Raw genomic sequence first — 17,417 nt, 5'->3', positions numbered from 1 at the left:
GAGGGGCGGGGTCTGCTAGTCTCTGGTGATGCCAGCAAGTTATTTACATCTCCCCAGGTCTTGGCTGCCTCAAGCAATTGTGGTATTTAATGAGAGCATGCAAGTAAGATGCTTAGCACTGAGTTGGCACCCAGTAAATGTTAAATGAAATTATGAAGGAGGCAGAAGAAACCAGCCTCTGGAATTTCATCCCCCTTGGTGGCTCAGGATATCTTATTTTCTCCTTGGTTCAAGGCACCAAGAAGCTCTGATGCCGCAAATTGCTACCCACAGGGCAGGGCAAAATGACTGCTATGGAATTTCTACCAAAGAGCCAGTAGAGGGAGCTCCCAAGTAAAACTTCCCCGGTCTACCTCATTTCTCTATAAAACAAATCTCTGCTCAGAGGCCGGGAACTTTTTCTCTACCAGAAATCTTTTATTTAGAGAAAATTGGAGCCCTCATCAAAAGACCTGGACCCAGTCCTGTTTTCTGAGTAGGCAGGGAGGGGTTATTGTACTTCAGAGACAGCTTGAGTCCCATGCCAAGTTTGGGCTCTGGGCTACCCAGAATAGAAAGTTCCTATTAGGGCTGATCCCAGAAGATGTGGGGTGAGACTTTTGAAGCTAACACTTTTCCAGCCCGTGGAATTTTGAATGTTCTCTAGTTTTCTAATCATCCTCTCCCTACAAAGATCGAGATTCACAGTGCCTTGTTATTGTTCCGTCACTCACTCGTGTCCAACTTTTTGCGACCCCATGGACTGCAGCACACCAGGCTTCCCTGTCCTTCACCATCTCCCAGAGCTTGCTCAAATTCATGTCCATTGAGTTGGTGATGCCATCCAACCATTTCATCATCTCCTTCTGGCTTCAATCTTTCCCAGCATCAGGGTCTTTTCCAATGAGTCGGCTCTTCCCATCAGGTGGCCAAAGTACTGGAGCTTCGGCTTTATCATCAGTCCTTCCAATGAGTATTTAGGACTGATTTCCTTTAGGATTGACTGGTTTGATCTCCTTGCAATCCAAGGGACTCTCAAGAGTTTTCTCCAAAACCACAGTTTAAAAGCATCAATTCTTCAGTGCTCAGCCTTCTTTATGGTTCAACTCTCATATCCATTCATAACTACTGGAAAAACCACAGCTTTGACTATGCAGGCCTTTGTCAGCAAAGTAATGTCTCTGGTTTTTAATATGCTGTCTAGGTTTGTCATAGCTTTTCTTCCAAGGACCAAGTGTCTTAATTTCATGGCTGCAGTCACCATCTGTAGTGATTTTGGAGCCCAAGAAAATAAAGTCTTTCACTGATTTCATTGTTTCCCCGTCTATTTGCCATGAAGTGATGGGACCTGATGCCTTTTTTGAATGTTGAATTTTAAACCAGCTTTTTCACTCTCCTCTTTCACTTTCATCAAGAGGCTCTTCAGTTCCTCTTTGCTTTCTGCCATAAGGGTGGTATTATTTGCATATCTGAGGTTATTAATATTTCTCCCGGCAATCTTGATTCCAGCTTGTGCTTCATCCAGCCCAGCATTTTGCATGATGTAATATAAGTTAAATAAGCAGGGTGATAATATACGGCCTTAGCATACTCCTTTCCCAATTTGGAACCAGTCCGTTGTTCCATGTCTGGTTCTGTTGCTTCTTGACCTGCATACAGATCTCTCAGGAGGCAAGTCAGGTGGTCTGGTATTCTCATCTCTTAAAGAATTTTCCACAGTTTGTTGTGATCCACACCGTCAAAGGTTTCATCATAGTTAATGAAGCAGGAGTAGATGTTTCTCTGGAATTCTTTTGGTTTTTCTATAATCCAATGGATGTTGGCAATTTGATCTCTGGTTCCTCTGCCTTTTCTAAATCAAGCTTGAACATCTGGAAGTTCTCGGTTTATGTACTGTTGAAGCCTACCTTGGAGAATTTTGAGCATTACTTTGCTAGCATGTGAGATGAGTGCAATTGTGCAATAGTTTGAACATTCTATGCCATTGCCCTTCTTTGGGATTGGAGTGAAAACTGATCTTTTCCAGTCCTGTGGCTGCTACTGAGTTTTCCAAATTTGCTGGCATATTGAGTGCAGCACTTTCACAGCTAAGTGCTAAATCATCTTTTAGGATTTGGAATAGCTCAACTGGAATTCCTTCACCTCCACTAGCTTTGTTCATAGTGATGCTTCCTAAGGCCCACTTGACTTCGCACTCTAGGATGTCTGGCTCTAGGTGAGTGATCACAGCATCGTCATTATCTGGGTCATGAAGATCTTTTTTGTACAGTTCTTCTGCTTATTCTTGCCACGTCTTCTTAATATCTTCTGCTTCTGTTAGGTCCATACTGTTTCTGTTCTTTAATGTGCCCACCTTTGCATGAAATGTTCCCTTGGTATCTCTAATTTTCTTGAAGAGATCTCTAGTCTTTCTCATTCTATTGTTTTCCTGTATTTCTTTTCATTGTTCACTTAGGAAGCCTTTCTTAAACTGTCCTTGCTATTCTTTGCAACTGTGTATTCAGATGGATGTATCTTTCCCTTTCTCCTTTACCTTTTGTTTGTCTTCTTTTCTCAGCTATTTGTAAGGCCTCATCAGGCAACCATTTTGCCTTTTTTCATTTCTTTTTCTTGGGGATGGTTTTGATCATTGCCTCCTGTACAGTGTTATGCCCCTCCATCCATAGTTCTTCAGGCACTTTGTCTATCAAATCTAAAAGATCACAGTCCCTAAAAGACCTTATTGCTCATGCCCTAAGTCATGTCCGACTCTGCAACCTCATGGGCTGTGTAGCCCACCATGCTTCTCTGTCTATGGGATTCCTTAGGCAAAGATACTGGAGCAGGGTGCCATTACCTCCTCCATGGGATCTTCCCAACTCAGGGACAGAATCTGTGTCTCCAGCATCTGCAGGCCAATTCTCTACCACTGGGCCACCTGGAAAGCCCCAGAAGTCCTCATTACAAGCCTGTTATAAGGCAATCATGGAACCTGGATGCTCTGAAGCAGCAGGCTGAAGGAAACAGTCCTTGCCTATGCTGAAGAACCTTTAAATGCAGGCACCTGAGAACTCAGTGATGGGCATGAACACCTTCTCAGATAAAAGACCTAAAATGCTGCCAAGAGGTGCAAGATGAACTCTGCTGAGCCTCTGAGACAAGATTTTCCACAGTTCCTTCTCTGCTCAGACCCCTCAGGTCAACCAGGAGGCCCACTATCAAGGGAAAAAACTTCTTTATTCCCCACACTTACTTTCTGGCTCATAGTTAATCAATGTAATAGTAGGAGCCCCAAGAGATGGCGGGAGATCTTGCCAGTCTTTCTTTCAATTAACATTTGCTCAGTGTGGTTTTGATCAGCAGTGGCCTCCTTTGTTAAAGGGTACCCAAGGGGGCTCTGTGCCTCACCTACTTACAGAATGATGCAGAGCTCAGGAGGAACCCAGAATAAGATGAAGACTTGCCATTCAGGAAGCTTAAGAACATCTGAGTGCTCCTCTCCCTCCTCCTGCTGGTTCACTATCAAGAATAACAACAGCTGGTATTTACTGAGTATTGACAAGCCTCAGGTGCTGTGCTAAGAGGTATGCCTACATTATCCCATTCTTAGTGAAACAGTACCTTTACAGTGTCCATTTTGAAGTTGTAAAGCTGGGGCTTGGAGAGGGGAAATCACCTGCCCTGAGCCAAAGAGCTGTTTCAGTGTGTTTGCTATATTCTGAAATACAGAGTGACCCCCTCTTTGAGCCCTAGCTGGATTCTCCAGAACAGACAACAGTTCCCTTCAGCATCAGGGACTTTCCCAAGGGTAAGGGCAGCCTGGGCTGTGGTACACACCTTGTCAAGTTCCCCTCAGGCCCCACGAAAGTATCTGATGTTCCTTTTCGTTGCATTGCCTCATTTCCATGGGGTAAGTGTGCCCTGTCTTGGGAGGAAACAATTACACCAGGATGAAGCTCTTGCCTTCCTCTTCTCTCTCTAAGATAATCCATCTGACACCTGACCAAACTGCAGAGAACAAATGGGACTCATTACATCTTTGGAAATTTCATTCGATTTTTAGAATTGGGGATGAGCTGGAAGACTGACAGCTGGAGACCTAGTTCAAGAGTAGAATTATTTAAGCCTTATGCCAGAAAAGAAAAGACTGTTTGGGACCTGCCATTAAGAATAATCTATAGCGGGGGTAGAAGTAGGTAATGGTTTATATCAGCAGCTCTCAAGCCATGACTCCATCTACCCTGAGTTGTAACTTTGCTGGGCTCTGTTTGCCCAGCAAAGGGTTAAGGGTTCAGTGTTGGCTCTTTTGACACAGAGGTTTGGACCAGGTAGGGAAAACAGAGGCTGTATAGCTAACATCAAAGGAGGCACTTCTCTTCAATCCGAGATGACAAAGGCCCTGCTTTCAATTACCCCATGAGCTTGACTGTTACTACTACCCTCCTCTCCTGAAGTCAACAGAGGGAAGCCGTCCAGTGAGAAGGTGGGTTTCTGATGATAAGAGAAAAAAAAAATGATACTGTCTTGAAGAGCCCGAGAACCACTGGCAGGCAGGAGGCTCAGGTCTGTCTCAAGTCCCTCCTACCTTGTCTTCTCATGTTCTCGTCTCTAACGTTTTGACTCATGGAATAACTTGCTGTTCTGGGCCACCAGTATAAGCAAATTTGTTCCAACTGGTTTGAAATATGTTCAGTTACAAATCAAGAGAAAACTTTGGTCTGGATTATAAATAACAGGAGAATTACTAATGTTTTGATTATATCTGGAGCTCACGCACAGGACAAGTTCATTCTGATTAGGGATTTGGGGCCCAGTTCACTTAAACAAGAGGCACCAACTCCTCAGCAGGAGCCAGCCTTCATTGGGCTGCAACTTGCTTCATCTGCATCCTGCTTGGAGCCTTCCAAGGCCAAATTGGTTACAGAATATTTGTTTCCCCTGAAATTGCCTTCAAATGCCTGGAAGTCTTCCAAGGGACCTAAAGGGATGGGGTATTAGGGACACAGATGCCTTAAGAATGGGGGAAACACTAATAATACCAGTAAGAATTAACCAAGCACCTGTTATACACCAGTGACGTCACTCAGTCATGTCCGATCCTTTGTGACCCCTGGGACTGTAACCTACCAGGCTCCTCTCTCCATGGGATTATCCAGGCAAGAGTACTGGAGTGGGTTGCCATTGCCTTCTCCAGGGGATCTTCCTGACTCAGGGATCGAACCTAGGTCTCCTGCATTGCAGGCAGACGCTTTACCCTCTGAGCCACCAGGGAAACCACTATATACACCAGGCAGTGTCCTAAGCACTTCACATAGCTCCATTTACTCACAGTAACCCTGGGAGGCAGCTACCAGTATTATTCCTATCTTACAGATGAGAAAAGAGGGAGGTGACTGAACTTGTCCAAGGTCTCAGGGCTATTTAAGTAGGTGGGGTTCTCATCCAGGCTGTCTGGCTTATGCTCTGAGCCCCGTGCTAGATTTTCTCCTTCTCATGGAAGGATCTCCAGTAGGGTCAGTGGGGGAGGGTCTGAGCATGCATAGGTCTCAAATAAAAAGGGATCCATATTCAGTCTGGTGTTGCATTTGCTGTGGACAGTGTGCGGAAGACCAGATATCACAGGGACTAATGGGCCCATAGAAACCTGTTGTCTGAGGCCTGGGGACCCCCTGACCACTCGATCCAGCACCATAGAAGAAGACTGTGATAACAGTAGCTTTAACACACCTTAGGAACTCCTGCGCTATGCTAAGTTGCTTCAGTCGTGGCCAATTCTTTGCAACCCCATGAACCGTAGCCTGCCAAGCTCCTCTGTCCATGGGATTCTCCAGGCAAGAATACTGGAGTGACTCCAAAAGGGCAAGAATTATTTAACTTTCTCTGAGCAACAGTCATAAGATTGCATAAATTATAGGGTGCGCGGACCCTGACCCTTCATTTTAGAGATGAGGTCAAAAGAGGCTAAGTGAATCATGAAGTCCACGAGGTTAGGGCAGCAGAGACTGGATGGGAACCCAACTGCCTCCTGGTTTAGTCAGGCTGTCTGATCATGGGGTGTCTGAAGGCTGGGGGGTCAGATAAGAGAATACAGTGCTTACTGCTGAGGGAGGCTACTAGTACTCAAGACCCCGCATTCTAGAAAAGAAATGGAGATGTTTTTCTAACTTGTGTCAGGAACTAGAGCCTGGAGGGAGAGTCAGTTTACGCCAGCTCACAGGCCAGGTTGACTTCCCTGGTGGCTCAGATGGTATTAGCCTCTGTCTACAATGCGGGAGACCCAGGTTCGATCCCTGGGTCTGGAAGATCCCCTGGAGAAGGAAATGGCAACCCACTCCAGTATTCTTGCCTGGTAAATCCCATGGACGGAGGAGCCTGGTAGGCTACAGTTCACGGGGTTGCAAAGAGTCGGACACGACTGAGCGACTTCACTTCACAGGCCAAGTTAGGGAATGAACTCATTGATTTCTGTCCCCAAATATCCAGATCACCAGATACACAGGTGGTGGGGGTGGTTAGCTTATAAGAGTCTGAGAGCTCAGACATCCGTAGGCTAACACAGAGCAAGAGAACTTCTCTTGCATTGGTGGAAGTGGTCAAAGAAATGTTTTCAGGGAGGGATAGTGGCTAATTTGCTCTTTCCTTTTCTCTTACCTCACCTCCCTGAACCATTTTTGTTTCCTAAATCTAAGTGAATTCAAAACAGAAAACTAAGTAGAAGCAAATCACCCTCATAGTGAATTGGGATCCTAACTGCTGCCCCAGAGTGAGGGTAGGTGAAGCCACTCCCTGCAAAGCCACTCCCTTCTCAGACTTGGTTGTTCCTAATACCGAAGGTATGGTGGTCTGGATAAGGCCTATAATTCTCAAACCTGACAACTCAAACATAATCAGCCTGTGGGCTTCTAAGAGTATGAACTGCCCATAAAAACCTGGCCTTGTCCCCAAGCATAACCAAGTCCTTGGAACTAAAACCTGGATCTTAACAGATGCACTTTTTTCTTTTCAGCTGATACATCCACACCCACTGAAATGCTCATATAAACTCATCGATGAAAGGGTTCCTGATATAGTGGGACACACGACATAGAAGTCTGCAACAGGGAAAGGAAGCCTATGGTGGCTTGTTGGTCAGGCAAGGGCTATATAAGTTCATAAGAACTCAGGGTGGGCATAAGTCTTACTGAGAGGAGAATGTGGGCTGCTAAAGGCCTCTTTCACCTTTTGAACTGTGAGTGCCATGGTGGCAAGCAGGATCCAGATCTCTGAATCTGCTGAGCCTAGAATATGGTTTTTCCAGTAGTCATGTATGGATGTGAGAGTTGGACCATAAAGAAGGCTGAGTGCCAAAGAATTGATGCTTTTGAGCTGTGGTGTTGGAGAAGACTCTTGAGAGTCCCTTGGACAGCAAGGAGATACAACCAGTCAATCTTAAAGGAAATCAACCCTGAGTATTCATTGGAAGGACTGATGCTGAAGCTTCAATTCTTTGGCCATCTGATGTGAAGAGCCAACTCATTGGAAAAGACCCTGATGCTGGGAAAGATTGAAGGCAGGAGGAGAAGGGGACAGCAGAGGATGAGATGTTGGGATGGCATCACCAACTCAATGGACATGAATTTGAGCAAACTCCAGGTGATAGTGAAGGATGGGGAAGCCTGGAGTGCTGCATTCCATGGGATCCCAAAGAATCAGACATAACTGAGCAACTAAACAACAAAATATATGGCCTACCAGACCCTCCACGATGTTGATGAGGCCATGGGGACTGGGTAAGTTATAACTTTCTTCTGTTCTCTATTAGAGAATGAGGTCATTGAAAATCAAGACCTGGATGAGGAGTAGATGGTCATTCCTGCCCCCAAGGAATCACTGAGGGACTCTCACGATGTCCAAGGAGAACTCTGAACATCTGGCCCAGTGGAAAGGAGGAGACTTGAGTCTTGCCCCTCAGCTCCAGTGAGTCAAATGCAGATGATCTTCTTACACACAGACTCTTGAGGTCCAGACTTGTGCTAAGTATTGATGGGGACCCTTTCTCCTTACCTGGACACCTCCACTTTTAGGACTGGGAGCTGGGAGAAAAGGGTTTATGGGCTTTGAACTGAAGGAAAAGGTCCAGGGAAGATCCCAGGCCTGTCCCTTGCTTGGCAGGGTCAATGAGAATAGTTCCTTTGACTTTCAGTAGGGGAAGAAGAGGGAAGGTAGATTTTACCCAGCATCTCTCAAGAAGCATACCTGAGTATGTATGTGAAAAGGTCTAAGAACAACTACACTGGCTTCAGAACAGGAAGAATCTACCCAGGAAAGAAAGTCATATGGTGGAGATGCCATCCCACACTGGGCCACGAGAAGATGCTACCCAAGTCACTTTTCTGATGCTTCCGTGGGCCCGTCAGTGGCCATAGGTATAATAATAAAGATAACAATAAAAATAACAGTAATAGATCCTTTGCCATGTGCCAAAACCTTTGCAAATAACTCAATAAATTATAATAACTCTTTGTGGTGAATACTATTATTACTCTCATTCGGTCCCATCACTTCATGGCAAATAGATGGGGAAACAATGGAAACAGAGACTTTATTTTCTTGGGCTCCAAAATCACTGCAGATGGTGACTGCAGCCATGAAATTAAAAGATGCTTGCTCCTTGGAAGAAAAGCCGTGACCAACCTAGACAGTGTATTAAAAAGCAGAGACATTACTTTGCCAACAAAGGTCCGTCTAGTCAAGGCTATGGTTTTTCCAGTAGTCATGTATGGATGTGAGAGTTGGACTATAAAGAAAGCTGAGCACCGAAGAATTGATGCTTTTGAACTGTGGAGTTGGAGAAGACTCTTGGGAGTCCCTTGGACTGCAAGGAGATCCAATCAGTCCATCCTAAAGGAAATTGGTCCTGAATATTCATTGGAAGGACTGATGCTGAAGCTGAAACTCCAATACTTTGGCCACCTGATGCAAAGAACTGACTCATAGGAAAAGACCCTGATGCTGGGAAAGACTGAAGGCAGGAGGAGAAGGGGACGACAGAGGATGAGATGGTTGGATGGCATCACTGAATCAACGGACATGAGTTTGAGTGAGCTCCAGGAGTTGGTGATGGACAGGGAGGCCTGGTGTGCTGTGCAGTCCATGGGGTCACAAAGAGTCAGATACAAATGAATGACTGAACTAAAGTGTCAAGAAACCAAAACTTGGAAAGTTTAAATAACTTATGAAAAGTCATATAATCAATGAAATACAAGTGCCAAGATATGTTTGAACCCAGGTCTGTTTGGCTGCAAACCCTGAACTGTTTGCTGTTATACTCAGGACACTGTGAGAGTCTAGCCTACCAGAGCTCTATGTCTACCTCTACAGTTGAGTGAGGTGAGACAGAGGGGAAGGCACGGTTTAAAAAAAGATGTTAACATCTTCTGTGCACAATATGTGTAGATTCATGTATCATGTATGTAGAAGAGAGTGTGTTTAGATAAGCTACTTCTCCTTTCATTCTCCATACATTAGACACTATAATGTGAACACTCCCACTTTGGGGGGCTTCCCAGGTGGTGAAATGGTAAAGAATCCACCTGCCAAATGGAGGAGAAGCAGATTCTATCCCTGGGTCAGGAAGATCCCCTGGAAAAGGAAATGGCAACCCACTCCAGTATTCTTGCCTGGAAATTCCACGGACAGAGGAGCCTGGTGGGCTCCACAGCTATGCAGACATCTGGACGCGACTGAGCACGCACACAGTCCCACTTTTTAGGTGAAGTAAGCAGGTCACAAAGAAGCTAAATAATTTGTTCAAGATCATACATCCACTCGATTTCTTGAATTTGTGTGGTTTGATGCCAAATCCATGGCTCTTTCACTATAACATACTGTCACAATAATCAGATGCACTCAGAGTCAGTTCGCATTTATTACGCACCCACCACAGGTTAAGCACTGTGCCAGGCTCTTTCACAAACACCAAATTGTTATTCATTGATTGGTCTTCCAGTTCACTAAGTTGGGCTGCAGCTGCAGCAGCCTCCTAGTCAAGGTTATATAAAAGAATAAATCAGAGTAATTCCTTTTCTTCTTCTTTCTAGGTATTCTCAGTAGCTAAGTCCAAGCTAAATATTTCACAAAAGGGTGCTGTTGTCACCTGAAGGACCAGGGAAAAAAAAGAAAAACTAGATTAAGGTTGAAAAACTCAAGTCTCAAAGTCCCCGATCCAATGATGGAGGGTCAGTAGTGTCTTCGTTCTCTTTGCTGGATGAATTTCTAATGCCATCCTATTTCCATTCTAGTCCACCCTACATTTCTGAGGTGCCCTCTAGCTTTGCTCCTTCAAGGTAAAGAAGCAGGGAGGCAGTTGATGATGGAAGGAAGGAAAAATTGCCTTGCTTCTAGAGTCCATCAGGAATTTAGTCTTTCTTCCTCTTGACCCCTTGAGCCTTGAACTCTAATTCTCCCACGTCAGCATCAATTGAATGTATTACCAAAGTCTTTGCTGAGAACCTGTCACACTAGCCCAAGAGATCCCTGAGAAGACTTTGGAGCAGTGGTGAGGTAAATAATGATTGATCAAGTAGTAAATAATAGCAAAATGTCTTATGAAGCAAAGCTAAGTATTTTTTCATTTGATTGTGGATGGTGAAAACTAAGTACATATCAGGCAGAAGATCTGCTTGATGGAGCCAAGCTCAAAAGTGGTGGGTGGGACTTGGATAGATGATTCATTTCTAAGGCCTGGGCTCTAACCCAAGGCTTCAGCAAAATTACGGAGATATCAACAGATGAATTCTGTCTTCAAAGCTGTGACACCCTCACCAGCAAGTGGTGGGCTTTTCACAGAGTGAGACTTGGTTAGAGAAGGAGGAAACCCCAATGGAGGAAAGATGGAGGCTAGTGAAGTTTTGTTTTTGTTGTTGCTGTTTTTGCTGCAGATGGATTATTTGCTTGAGGAGGGAAAATGAGCAACAGTGCTCCCAGTCTAGGATCTGGGTGACTTCTTGCCTAGGCTGGCTTCACGGGTGTGCAACTTGTGTAGACACACATGGCCCTGTGCTCAGCAGGAGAATGCATGAGTAGGAAGACACGCACCATATATGTGTTCACCATTCCTCGCTGCCCCCATGAGGTTGGCAGTTCCCCCAAGAGCACAAAATTCCAGTGGGAGCCCAGTGAGATGCAAAGTAAGTCAAAGGTGAGTGTATGAGGAAGGGGGGAGGGGCATGGACAACATCAAGAGGTCCTGCTGTTGGAACTAGAACTTGCTTGAATGTAGAAATAAGGCATTGGGGTTCTATGAAACACTAATGACCAAGGACCCCTACTTTATCATTTCTTACTCATGTTCCTTCCCTCTATTTGCCAACCACCTATGCTGAAAAGGATGGCATGGAAAGAAAGCGGACACTAGAGCAGTCCACAGTTGCTTCTCCTTCCACTCCTTCCTTCCTCATCATGAAGCTGAAGTCAGAGATGCTGGTAGAACATTCACATATTAGAAGTCAGATGAAAGCAGCTGAGTTCGTTTTGTTCAACGTGTCCAGTGAGCTGGTAATAAGTAAACACATATGCAGGTATGACCTATGGGATACAAGTTGTATGATTTCAGTGATTCTGCAAATGAATTAAATGCTCCTATATTTTCATTTAAAACTAGCATTGCACAGTATAAAGATGGATGGTAAAATTCATGCTAATGAAAATTTTATTTTTATTTAGCATGACATGAAACTAGCAAATAAAAAACATGACAAGAGAGAGACTTAAGGAAAAAAGCTTTATATTTTAGTACCTTTAATAACACTTTTTTCCTGCGTATTTGAACGAGGGGCCCTACATTTTTTTACTGGGCCCCTTGAGTTATGTCGCTGGCCCTGCTCCTACCCTTATTTTTCTTATGAGAAACAGAGGCAAAGCACCAGGGCTAATTCAAGGCAATGAACGGAAAACTTGGACTTGATTCTTCTCCTAAGCAGGTGGGCATCCGTTTGCAGTAACAGTGGTCTCCAACGTTGTGCGCAGGGAGAACTGACACTCCTGAATGAATATGAGGAAACCCCAGGCAAATTCCGGTTCACCACATATACTCAGGGACGTCAGATCCACCCCTAAACCAGAAGTGGTATTTCTCCGTTGGCGTCTTCACACAGCGACAGAGGTGAAGAGAGTCCATGCTGTCCGTGAGCTCACGGGTGGAGAGAACTCTGCACGTGCACAAACACACGCATGCACACTTGGGTGCGTTGTGGTTGGTCTTGACACACGTTGTACACGTACACCACACGTAAGTGTTTGCGTGTGATGTGGGCTCGGGCACCTCTTAGAACCTGAGAGAGGTGGGTTTACATGGGTCTTGGCGGCGGGGTTGGGGTGGGGAGGACTCCTGACTGACAACACCTTTAAGGCTTGGGTGAATGTGGTCCTTCTGGGCCTTGGTCCTCAAGAGACCACCGCTGAGAGTGGAGAGCTATCCGGGTGGGTGTGGGGGCTGGTGGGGGGACACATGGCTCTATTTCCAGGACCAGTTTCTCCTGTAACCACTCTGCTCTCCCTTTATATCACAGGAAGACAAACACCTGTTGACTTCGAGAACAGAGGGTTTTCGACTTCTTCTGAAAGGAGTGACACGAGCAACCGGGGCTGTGAAAGACTCTCCCCTTCCACCCCTGGACCAAAAAACGAGGAGACAGTCTCACGAACGAGGCCCTTGAGTGACGTGGAGAGCGGGTGTCAGGCCCGCTGACCTCTTTTTACTCGGCACCAGCGAGTCCGGAAGGATGGGGTCGCCATCTACTCGCTCCCTTTAGCTGCCTGGCGCTTCTTCCCCACAGCAGGCTTAGTGCCCAGTCTGTGTCCCCATCTCACCTCCCACCTCATCTCTACGCCTTTGGGTTATGCTAGCCAACAGGTGGCAAGGGGACTGCTGATTCTAACTTCCAAGCGCACCTTCCCCAGTCCCCCACCCCATCTGCTGAAAGAGATTCACTTCTCATGAGAATCTGGTAAGCCTGCCAGCACCCCCAGGAGGAAAAAGTCACTAACTCACTTCTTTAGAAGCACCTTCCCCACCCCCCACTGGGTGGTCTTGACCACCACCAGCCTACCAAAGAATCATTGCATTTTATTGTTTCCATATTTCCCAGTGCATTTTAACCAGACATTCAAATGGCACCCCGACGTCTATATTTAAAGATTGTAGTGGGGGGACTCCCCGCCCCCACCCCCCTCAGAAGAGACCTGTGTTCCACCTCCCAGAAGTGGCTGCTCATCAGAGAGGAGGTGATTCAGCTTTCCTAGAAGATCATTTGCAGGGGAAAATACAGTACTAGTGCTCAGAGTGCTGCCTGCTTCCAGAGATTAAAAAAAAAAAAAAAAACACCACCAAAAAAACCCTGCTCTCAGACACATGGAATTCCCATTGACGAGGTCTGACCAACACCAGGCGCTGAATTTTCCCCATTAAACTTAAAGCTCAGGATGAAAGACGTGGGGGTGGGAGAACGGGTCCCATTTGGCCTTTTCAGCCCTCTGGAGGACCTGAACTCTGCTCACCGCCCCCCAAGGTCAAACGACTGATGTGCAAAAAGTCCCCTCTGTCTGTCCCTCCACTTCCCCTGCCCAAGCTCTCCCTCCTCACAAAGAAGGACTCTCATTGCCACAACACAATGAAGCCCCGGTGGATTTACCCAGATTAGAGAACCCCTTGAAGTCTCTGTCAGAATCAATCTTCTCAAGAATAACACTTGTTGGTCACCACCTTGCTTTGTGCGGCCGCGGGGAAACCAGGGCTCCGCGGGGCACACCGGCCTCTGACCCCCCATCTCCGCAGGGCACCGGGCAGGGCGCGGCTCCTCACCTCACGGGACGCCCCCCAAAACACACCCCCCGCGGCACCACCGCCCACACCCTGCAAGCCCGCGCCCCGTTAATTTACCTTCTCCACTCCAAGCTGGGCCCATCCCAGCACCAGCCCCCCCAGAGCCCGGAGGCCAGCGCCGCGGCTTCCCAGGCGATGAGAGGCCTGGCCGCGCGCCAGCCTCCGCCGCCGCCGCCGCCGCCGCCGCCCCCGCGGTTTAACCCTCCGCCCTGCGGAGTTCAGCCTCTCCGGGCTTCAGGCTGCAAAGTTTGCCAGGCGCTTTTTTCCGGCGGTTTTCCTCCACACAACCGGCCCTAAGAAATCCTGCACAGAGATTTCCCTCTACAGGTGGTTGTGAGCTGTAGCAGTTTTTGCTCTTGCAATAGAAACGTGGTGGTTTGGGGTGTTTTTCTGTCTTTAATTTCATTTTACCTGCTATTCAGGATTTTTTAAAAAAAATTATTTTGCCGGCCCCCACTAAAGACGCAGCTTTTCTCCAAATAATGGGATGATAGATTAAATTCTTTATGCAAGAAATGTAACTACTACTATCACCACCACCGTGCCCTCTCTCCATCTCCCCACCCTCCCCCACTTTGCTCTGACTTCATGAAGCCTTTTCTGAACTAAGATTGCATGTGCAAAATAATGACAAGAATGAAGACACTTAGTGAATGAGAATCAACCCCAAATATGACAAAGTGAACAAACTCCCACTACAGAATCCTTCTCCATGCCGCCCCCCCACCCCCCCCCCCCACACACAAAACATCAGGGTAGGGGGAGAGGAGACAGCATCCCTTCCCCACTTTGACACCACAGAACTGTCTTCCAACTGGCATGCCTCTGCAAAAACCACACACACACACACACACCCAACCCCAGGAAAACCTGCTCAAGAAGTCTAGTCGATTTGTAGGAACATAATTGTTCAATGAAACAGACAGTAATCATGTCCAGTCATACAGCTCTACTCCTCCAAACATCCACCAACTGACATCATAAACTTTGCAAAAGCCAAACACAGACAGTGCATGGTATAACCTACCTTGGCGAGCTCCTTCACTTTTTGTGCAAATGTTTTCCCCTCCGCACGCTTTATAGAGATTTCTAGGGAAATTTGGAAAGGCTGGTGAGGGGGTGGGAGAGGTGAGGGAATGAGGGTAATATAAATAAGGAAGCGTTTTAAATGCACCACGCAAAAAAAAAAAAAAAGCTCGGGATTTCACGTTCTGTGTCTGCACTCTTCTCGGAGCAAAGCAAAACAGTTCGCGTTCAGTGCCAGACTTGAAGGGAGAGGGAGAAGAGAGAGGGAGGGCGAGAGAAGGAGAGGAGAGAGGGAGGGGAGAGTAAGAAAGAGGGTGGGGGGGGGGACTGGAGGAGAGAGGGAGAAGAGAAAGAAAGGAAATGAGGGAGAGATAGAGGGAGAGAGGCGAGGTAAGCGAGGAGGGAGGGGAAGAGAGAGAGAGAAGAAAGGAGGGGTAGAGGGAGGAGAGAGAGGAGGCAGCCCCCCTCCCACGCTCCCACCCCCACACATTCAGGCACCTCCTGAGTAACTGATCAGAGCAAGAACTCATCACCCACGTTTGAAAACCTCGTCTGGGGACTAAGTCCCGATGCACACACACTCGGGGGCTATATATAGACAGACCCTAATGATATGCATTGCATTTTGAGCGTAAATGTGTGTGTGCGGATTACATATGGTTCCTTTGACAGGTATGATTTTTAATTTTTTTTCTTTTTTTCTCTATTTTTTTTTTTTTTTTGCACTGCAGTGCGTCTGATTATATGTTTGGATTTTCTTTTTCCCTTTTTTTTTTTTTTTTTTTGCATCAGGAAAAGATGCATCGATTTTGAGGGTGTTCGGAAAGAGTGGTGGGGGGTCTCAACGCCTACCAAACCCTGGCTTGTTTCCCCTGCAAAGCTGGGATATTTGCAGAGTTGGGGCTGTTTGAAAAGGCTCCAGCTCTGGCTCGGTGTAGCACGCCCAGTTCCAGCAGTGTGTGCTATTGACCTGCATTGACGTCAGTGCGTCATTAGGTCTCCCTTAGAAACACTGACTTTCAAAAATAGTATCAAATTAATTCAGTTGGAGCCTGGTGAAGAAAGGCTACTAGCTGGAATCAGCCATAAAACTCCAGAATTTTCAGCCCCAGATCTCTTCTTCTTTTTCTAGGAGCCAAATAGAAATCAGATTGTATGGAAAATGCCATTGATGGGATTTTTTTTCCCCTTAAGAAAAGGGACCAAATTAGATTGCAAAAACCCAGAACTGCTTTTTTTTCTTTCCTCTCTTTTTTTCTGATCTAAAAATAACCCCTTGCTTGAGCTGACTGCAGTATCTTTTGTGTTGCAGCTCTCTGCTTTTAGCAGTGTGGTCCTGGTGAAGGGTGGAACACAGTGCAGATATCGATCTATTGATATTTGCAAAGCCAGGAATTAATTTTAATAAAAACGGTTGCGACTCATCGTGGTGGTGGGTAATAGAGAAGAGGGGGCGCCCTGGGAAGATGTATGCCATTCACACTTTATCGTTTTTTTTTTTTTTCCCAATTCATCTTTTAAAGATATAATTCCCACCCCATGTGTCTCACGTGGCCTGTGACCAGCACATGCAACCCCCATTCATACAAACACAAAGCACCAGGACATTCACACTTAGCAGACACAGTAAAGGCTCTGGGATCTTCCTTCCTCTCCTAGTTGCTTGGCAGAAAAGGCATAGCAGCCCACCAAAACAGGTTTCAGTTTAATTGGGGGGACTTAAATATTCAACCTGATAATTAGATTATGTTATTAAAGTCTGCATGTATTAAAAATCTGCTTTTGTGTGTGTGTGTCGGGGGGGGGGAGCCACCACCCTCTTCACATAGTTCACAGTACATTTTTAACTGGACTATTTTACAACCGTACATTTTTCTACATACCTATGAATTATATACAGGAACATAGAGAGTGCCTCCCACATAGAAGCAAGTTGGGTGACAGGTGTCACTCTCAAAACTTTGGGGAGGGGGGATATTGGATTTCTCTATTTTCAGAGAAAGCAATTTATAGAGGCCATTGCCCACATTTCTTGCTTCCCAACTCTCTCCCTCTGACCCTCTGTCCTCGCACTTGTGCCTCTGACCCATTCAGTCTTTAGCCTCTGCTGAGACTGTTAATGAGGGGACTAATTAGGCCCATTGTGTACAGGGGCCCTCTTGGGAAGCATTTGGATGACAAGGGTTGTGGGGGGTCTTGGGTGGAGGACAAGCATCCATAATGTATTGAAATTAAGACTTAAAATTAAGAGGACCTTTAATTTTTTGGATACACCCACAAAGTCAGGCTTCCCATGCCTCATCACCTCATCATTTGTGCTTATCACTATTTCCTAAAAGAATGAGGCCCTTGCCTTCACTCCCTGAAATCTAGTTGAGAGAGGGAGAGAGAGACAGAGGTAAGATATTGTCACCCTCAAAATTTTCAGACCAGGACAGAAAATGCATAATTCTATTATGCCAGGCTAGTAGGTCAGGGGAGTGGAGTGCATCTGGCCCTTGTCAGACCCAGGAGAAGCCCTGAGGGCTAGTAGGGCCAGAGTTTATCTAAGGACAGTTTCTGGGGTTTGGAG

The 17,417-nt window shown here is 46.2% G+C and overlaps 3 long non-coding RNA genes across 6 annotated transcripts in view; 1 reads left to right on the top strand and 2 right to left on the bottom strand.

Moving 5' to 3' along the window:
- The window catches only part of LOC147358463 (uncharacterized), a 98,837-nt gene extending 83,571 nt beyond the window's left edge, over nucleotides 1–15,266 (bottom strand). The window contains exon 1 of one of the 2 annotated variants that reach the window (XR_015142322.1): nucleotides 14,847–15,266. This is a non-coding gene — a long non-coding RNA (uncharacterized LOC147358463). The remainder of the gene's footprint in view (nucleotides 1–14,846) is intronic. The other variant, XR_015142321.1, reaches the window with a different exon arrangement.
- On the bottom strand, nucleotides 9,847–14,010 carry LOC147358464 (uncharacterized). The gene is made up of 2 exons (XR_015142325.1): nucleotides 13,877–14,010; nucleotides 9,847–11,523 (listed from the first exon to the last, which is right to left on the bottom strand). It is a non-coding gene; the product is annotated as an uncharacterized LOC147358464 (long non-coding RNA).
- Nucleotides 10,037–13,332, top strand: LOC147358465 (uncharacterized). Of its 3 annotated transcripts, none has more exons than XR_015142320.1 (5): nucleotides 10,037–10,175; nucleotides 10,878–11,126; nucleotides 11,326–11,516; nucleotides 11,919–12,180; nucleotides 12,507–13,332. It is a non-coding gene; the product is annotated as an uncharacterized LOC147358465 (long non-coding RNA). The 3 variants fall into 3 exon arrangements; XR_015142319.1 differs by having other exon boundaries at nucleotides 10,878–11,137; nucleotides 11,965–12,180; XR_015142318.1 differs by having other exon boundaries at nucleotides 10,878–11,137.
- Nucleotides 15,267–17,417: the final 2,151 nt, after the last annotated feature.

Source organism: Bos grunniens, chromosome 15 (assembly GCF_055505025.1).
Source record: "Bos grunniens cultivar Pamir isolate PY7600 chromosome 15, Bosgru_T2T1.0, whole genome shotgun sequence".
In the NCBI taxonomy this organism is placed as follows: Eukaryota; Metazoa; Chordata; class Mammalia; order Artiodactyla; family Bovidae; genus Bos; species Bos grunniens.
Note: the sequence above shows the minus strand (reverse complement) of the source record. Positions and strands in the feature narration are given on the sequence as shown.